The sequence below is a fragment of the Mastomys coucha genome, unplaced genomic scaffold (assembly GCF_008632895.1).
Source record: "Mastomys coucha isolate ucsf_1 unplaced genomic scaffold, UCSF_Mcou_1 pScaffold7, whole genome shotgun sequence".
In the NCBI taxonomy this organism is placed as follows: Eukaryota; Metazoa; Chordata; class Mammalia; order Rodentia; family Muridae; genus Mastomys; species Mastomys coucha.
Genome location: NW_022196913.1, coordinates 45,307,674 through 45,315,157, shown reverse-complemented (window position 1 = coordinate 45,315,157; position 7,484 = coordinate 45,307,674).

Sequence of the window (7,484 nt, the reverse complement as noted above, 5' to 3'; positions counted from 1 at the left end):
AAGAAGAAAGAGAGAAGAAAAGAAAGAAGAAAGAAAGAAAGAAAGAAGGAAAGAAAGAGAGAAAGGGAGGAAGAAAGAAAGAAAGAAAGAAAAGGAGGAAATCATCAAGACAAGACAATAGGATAGAATCTTGAGCATCTGATGAGGCAAATTGAGGAAGGTTCTGAATATGGAGGGTGATGGTTACACAATAACATGTGTATTAAAACTATTTAAATGTATCTTAAAATGGTTAACATGGTAAAGTTTACCCATTTTACTGCCACAAATATTTTAGCTGGGCATGGTAACACGTAACCCTGTAATTCCAGCACTAAGGATGTTATTGGGTTTTTGTTTTGTTTTGTTTTGGTTTGGTTTGTTTTTTGTTTCTTCCGAGACAGGGCTTCTTTGTATATCCCTGGCTGTCCTGGAACTCACTCTGTAGACCAGGCTGGCCTTGAACTCAGAAGTCTGCCTGCCTCTGCCTCCCAAGTGCTGGGATTAAAGGTGTGTGCCACCACTGCCTGGCCTAGGATGTAATTGTTAAAGATATATAACAATAAGAGTTTAAGGCCAACCTGGAACACAAAAACTCAAAAGACAAAATTACTGATTTTTCTGTACATTTACTTATATTAGCACCATAGTGTTTGTGTGGAGATCAGAGGACAGACTTTTGGAGATGGGTTACTGCAGTCTAAACAACAAAAACAGTACCTGCTGATGGCTGAGGCAGGTAGACGTGACCAGCCTAGGGAATCACCAGCTGAAACCCGAATTACAGTCCATTTTGGGGAAACTGAAATATCACTGGAAACGTACTGTGGAGAGGGAAGACATGAACTGTGTCCAGGGACCAAGCAGATGTTGTGTTTTAGGCCAGGCTTTCCCAAAAACTGTGGTTTATGGAACACAGGAGTTCTACAGAGATGAAGAGGTCATAATAGAGACAGTGGCTCTGTGTTCAAATCCATTCAAGATAGGCTGTGTATTTTCTCTCTCTGGGTTTTCTGATGAAAGGCTCTGGCAATGCGCCATCTCTAAGCATTTCCCAAATGGATCAGACCATCGTGTAAGCTCCTTTACCTGTCACCGCTTGTAGTCATTTGAGTTTCATGGTCAGAAAGTGTAAATGAAAGCAAACATCAGTATGTAATATATAGTAGCCAATTCTTTTTTTTTTTCCTTTAATTGAACCTTTCAATCTCTGTTCCTATCATTTCACATTTAAATGACATTTTAATTTTCTGTTCTTATCATTTCACACTTAAATATGACATTTTAATGTAAAAATACAGTGGGATGTAGACTGACTGAGGGTGTACCAATGGTAGACGGGATATTTAGCATGCCGTCGAGGCCCTAGGCCTAATCCCCAGTACCAAGCAAATAATATTTAAAAAGAATGTATGGAGTTGGCCAGATGTCTCAGCAGGTAAATAAACTTGCCACCAAACCTGACAACCTGAGTTGATCCCTAGACCCCACAGGGTAGAGGGAGAGAATCCACTCCCCAGAGTTGTACATTCCCCAGAACCAAGGCAGGAGGAAAGACTTAGTTTCCTAACAATAGAAATCCTTCACACTTCAGAAATAACATTTTATGAAAACCTTACCTCATGCAACCAAAGGTTTAGGTTGCAGTTTGAATGTTAAATGTCCCCAGCCAGCTCATTTGCTTGAACATTTGATCCCAGTCCAGTTGGTGGCACTGTTTCAGAAAGTTCTGGAACCTTTTTAGGAAGTCAATCTTTGTTAGAAGAATGGTTCCCTGGGGGCTGCCTTGAGGTTGGCAGATTATACTTGTTTCACGTGCTGTCTACTTTCTGCTTCCTGACTGAAGAGCCAGAGTGACCAGCTGCCTCCTGATCCTGCTATTTACCTTCCCTAGCATGACTGACTGTCTTGTCAAACAATAAGCCAGAATGAGACCTTCCCCCTTTAAATGACCTCTTCTCTGGTATTTACTCACAGCAAGAAGAAAAACCATGATACATCCATAAGAACATCATCTTAGGCCGGTGCTCCTGAGCTACCCAGCTGTGGAAAACGTGGATAGCATAGAATGAGTTCTTGGGCTGGCACAGAGGAGAGACAAAGTGAAGATTTCTCCACACGCTGCTCTCCAAAAGTCTCAGAGCAACACAAGACCAACTTGCTCATGTGAGTCACAAATGGGACATTTAGGCCCATCTGTGCACTAAAATAAAGCAGCTCTAGTATTCACCTATATATTCCCTTCAGTTTGGAGACAGGGGCTTGCACGATAGCCCAGGCTAGCCTCTAACTGAGCATCCTTCTGTTTCCATCCATAAGTATTGTTAACCTGTACACTTTAAATCATTTTGTAGTCACTTAGAATGCGTTGGAAATAGTCGCCACCCTGTCTGGTTCAGGGAACAATGACCAGAAGTCTGCACATGGTCAGTCCAGACAAAAATGGTTTTTTTTCTTGAATGTTTCCTGTCTGTAGCTGGCTGACTCTACAGTGTGGATCTAAGCTGCAGATCCAAAGCATTGTCAAGGCTGGGCCTTTACTTTGTTTCCTTTTGTGACTTCTAGAGATTGTACTGATGGCCTGAGTATAATGGAAAAAAGCTTTACCACTGAGACGTATCCCAAGCCCTTTAAAAGATTTTTTAAAAGAGTTTGGGGACAAAGTCTTATCCAATTGACCAATCTACTCTTGGTCTCACTATGTAGCCCAGACAGGCCTTAAGCTTGCAATCCTCCTGCTTCAGCTTCCAAAATATCAGGGATTACAGCCTGCGCTACCAGACCAAAACCTTTCATATTCATAATAAGATTGCATACAAACTGCTTGTCTAAATTTCTAAAAATAGATTAATTAGATAAATTTCTAAGTGGGATTAGTGAAGGTGAGGATACATCAGAACCACCCCCACAGCTGGAGGAACATTGGGAGTCTTTCCTCACCGCTCCACTCCCAGGGGTTCTGACTCTTAGAAAAAGCCCCAGAATTTGCATTTACCACAAGTCCCAGAATCATGTTGAACACCGTGGAACCTGTCAAAGAACAAGAAGTGCCCCTGGCTAACAGTCACACTGTACCTGGTTGAATGTTTGCAGAAGTTGCCAGGTGGGCAGAGATGGAGGGACCCACCTCTCCCTGGGCACTGGGCAGGTGTCAGCATTCCTCACTGTTAAAAATCTCTTAAAATCCCTACTAGCATCACAATAACTCAGATTCTCATAAACATCATTTTCCCATGCTCATTTACATATATATGATGGGCTCTGATCCTCAGCTTTGTCTTTCTTCCCTGGCTGCCTTCAGGATAAGATTTAAAAATCAGGCAGTGGTGGTGCACGCCTTTAATCCCAGCACTTGGGAGGCAGAGGTAGGTGGGTTTCTGAGTTTGAGGCCAGCCTGGTCTACAGAGTGAACTCACCCAGAGCAGCCAGAGCTATACAGAAAGAACTCTCAACTAAACAGCCAGCTTGACTTCTCTCACACCAATACCAGCTATTTTGAACACTCCATGCAGCTATGCAGCTAATAGCTACTGTTACTTGCTTTGGCTCCTGAAGGAAACCACAGGATCAGAAGTTTTGCTATGGCAAGCCTCAGTGAACTCTGGATAACACTGTAACCTTCTCTACTCAGACCAGAGGGGGAGCGCTTTCCATACTGTTGAAACTGGCTCTAAAAGGGTAATACAGGGACTGGCGCCAACACATAACTACATTTGCATGGAAGGCTTGCTGTGATTTGCACAACTCCCATCTCCCCTTTTCTGGTTATATTAAAAAAAATTCTGTTCATTGGGTGAGTTGGAGGAGAAGCCCAGTCATTTGATAGCTGAGCCATCTGAGGGAATGGCCAGTGGGAACAAAGGGGACAGTGGAGGCAGAGAAAAGATGAAGAGCTAAGACCAAAAAAAAAAAAAAAAAAAAAAAAAAAAAAAAAAAAGAAGAAAAGAAAAGAAAAGAAAGCATAGACCACTGTAAAGAGATAGAAAAGCCAGATGTGGTGGTGTATGCCTTCAGTCCCAGACCTATAATGACATGTATGCAGACAGAGGACATGTATGCAGACAGAGGACAGCCAAGGCTGCATAGAGAGACCCTGTCTCAAATGAACAGAGCTGGAGAAGAGAAACTGCAGACCCTGGTCACTCAAAGCATTCTAGAGAGCTGTTAAGCCTTCAGGGCCAAGGGTCTTGGCCATTTCTGGCCTGGGGGCTACACTGGGCACTATCAAGGGTTGAGCAATCACAACTTCATAGATCCACACAAATGCTGAATGACTGTAGAGCAGTCCTCTTACCTGTGGCTTGTGTGAGAATTGCAACACTAGAGGGCACTATGTGCTGTTGTGCCCCCGCCCCTATCTTCTGCAACAGTTCACTGCTTCCAAAGGATATAAAAATTGCCACATATCACCACTTGAACCTCTTCATCCTGCTGGCCCACAGTTTCCACTTGGGTTCAGCAACTGAACCCAGTCAGCTGATTGACAACAGTCCCAACAAGAACCTGCCATCTTGACTAAAGCATAGAAGACGGTGGTTCCTAACCTAAAACATCCAGGAAATCCAGGATGCAATGAGAAGACCAAACCTAAGGATAATAGGTATAGAAAAGAGTGAAGACTCCCAATGTAATGGGCCAGTAAATATCTTCAACAAAATTATAGAAGAAAACTTCCCTAACCTAAACAAAGAGATGCCCATGAGCATACAAAAAACCTACAGAACTCCAAATAGATTGGACCAGAAAAGAAATTCCTACCATCACATAATAAAAACACCAAATGCACTTAAAGAATTTTAAAAGCAGTATGGGAAAAAGGTCAAGTAACATATAAAGGCAGGCCTATCAGAATTATACCAGACTTCTCACCAGAGACTATGAAAGCTAGAAGATCCTAGGCAGATGTCATACAGACCCTACAAGAACACAAATGCCAGCCCAGGCTACTATACCTAGCAAAAATCTCAATTACCATAGATGGAGAAAACAAGATATTCCATGACAAAATGAAATTTACACAATATCTTTCCACAAATCCAGCCCTACAAAGGATGATAGATGGAAAACATCAACATAAGGAGTAAAACTACATTCTAGAAAAAACAAGAAAGTAATCTTTCAACAAACCCACACAAACCTAATTCCACCTCTTACAACAAAAACAACAGGAAGTAACAATTATTTTTTCTTAATATCTTAATATGAAAATATTACCAACATATCCTAATCGATTGAAATCCAAAAATATGAGGAATTAGAAATTTGTTGATTGTCATCCAATGGTCTCTCTAATTTGGTAATTGGAGAAATAGGTTCAATATTGTACAATCTATATACACTTTGAGCTTGTTTGTTTGTGACAGTGTCTTGCTATGTACAACATAAGGGTCTTGAAATCTTGCTTCTCCTATCTCAGCCTATTAGTAGTATTGTTTATTTCATGTTTTTACACTATACTATGGTTTTCAGAACAACTTATATATTTCAAAAGTATTTATATACCCAAGGGAGACATAGACAATTAACTTGGGAGGTGGCTTGTAGGAAAGAGAACAACAAAGAGTGAGACTGAATGCTTTGCTTGACGTTCGTAGCTCTTGTATCAAGTTTGAAGAAGAGGACATTATAAGTTACTCTTTCTCTGAGATGAATGCTTTTCCAAATTATCACAGCTAATGAACCAGATTCTTACCTGCACCTAATGTCTGTGCCACCCTCGAAGCAGAACCATTGTTCATTGAAACAGTTGGTGAATGACTTTATGGATAGACTATCTTAATACACACACCATTTCTTAAATGAATGTCACCTGTTCTCTGTGGGCTGAGAATAAATTCACTCACTCAAGTCAAATAGCTTTGACCATAGCAGGAAGCCTGTATCTAAAAATCGTGCCTATAATTCATTCCTTGGTGCAGCAGAACTGTCAACTCTCAGCTTAGCTACGATGGAGGTAAAAATCCTTTGGTGATATGAGGGTCATTGAACTACAGCCTTATTACAATGAAAGCCAATGTCTAAAAATTGTTCTTATTTTGGGCTTGCACCACACTAAGAGCCAAGATTTTAAACTCTACTAAATACAAAACAAACAAACAAATGAAAAGATTTTATATATTTATGTTCATTTAAGAAAATATTAGTCGTGATGTTTGGAGTTATTTAAAATTTATATTGAGAAAAATATGTTTTCAGTATTGCTGTAGATGAGCATCTATATAAGACTGTTTTATATCAAACAACTTTTATAATACTCATTTTTATTATTATAATATTTTATAAATTTTAAGGAATATGACAAAAAAAGATATTGTAGTTGGGGTACAAAAGGGAAATAAGAATGTGATTTAATTCTATTTACTTAAAATATGGTTTAAAATATGTTTTAAAAATGCTAACAAATTCAACTAAATTGAAATCATGTAATTTTTCTCATCATAATGCAATAAAAGTAGGAGAAGGAGGAGGAGGAGGAGGAGGAAGAGGAGGAGGAGGAGGAGAAAGAGGAGGAGGAGGAGGAGGAGAAGGAGAAAGAGAAGGAGAAGGAGAAGGAGAAGGAGAAGGAGAAGAAGAAGAAGAAGAAGAAGAAGAAGAAGAAGAAGAAGAAGAAGAAGAAGAAGAAGAAGAAGAAGAAGAAGAAGAAGAAGAAGAAGCAGAAGCTAATGTAGACCCTGACATTTTTCAGTCTGTTTTTAGCTTTGGGTCCCGAAGTGGGGGATCTGGCATTGTTGCCGGAAGGTACAGATAACCACTTCTGAAGCTTGTATTCTGATGAGTAACACATACTGAATTCCAATGGGCTAGATGACCCTTAGGACCTGTTGTGTTAGGTGTGATCCTGTAGATATTGCCAAGAAAACTACATCTGGTTGTTCAAGGCCATGTACAGAGATGCCCTGGCTGGGAGCCAGAGTCTAATGTTATCACTCTCTGAGACCCAGATAGGAGCAAACTGAGGGCCAAGAAGCTTGAAGAGCCATAAAGGCTAAGAACAGACACACACTGATAGCAACTGAACTCTGGTCCGGGCTACCATGACTTGGGAATTTCCTTTCCCAGAAAGAAAGACCCAGGGGTCAATCTGAATGATAAAAACTTCCAAAGCAGTTTAGAAAGTCATTTTCAAGAACTGAGGACAATTTGAATCTTCTCACTGGAAGTGCACCTTGAGCGTCAAGAATATCAATTCTTTAAAAATTTGTACATTATATGTTTCCTAATGAAATTCTATGTTTTCAAGGACAATGAGAAAACTGCAAAAGATCCCAAAGAGGGAGAATAGATTGCATTACTCAGAAAAGAGAAAGAACCCCTGGGTGCCAAATTCCTCATTAGGGACACCAACCAAAACAGAGATGCGATGGAAATTACTTCAACTTCGTATTTATAATTCAAGAAGGAAAAGGAAAACCATGAGCAGTTTGTACCATTTCCAGAACACTTATTAAGTGATTCCTCAAAGATGTACTCCAACCATATAAAATATTAATCCAAGGAAAAGATAA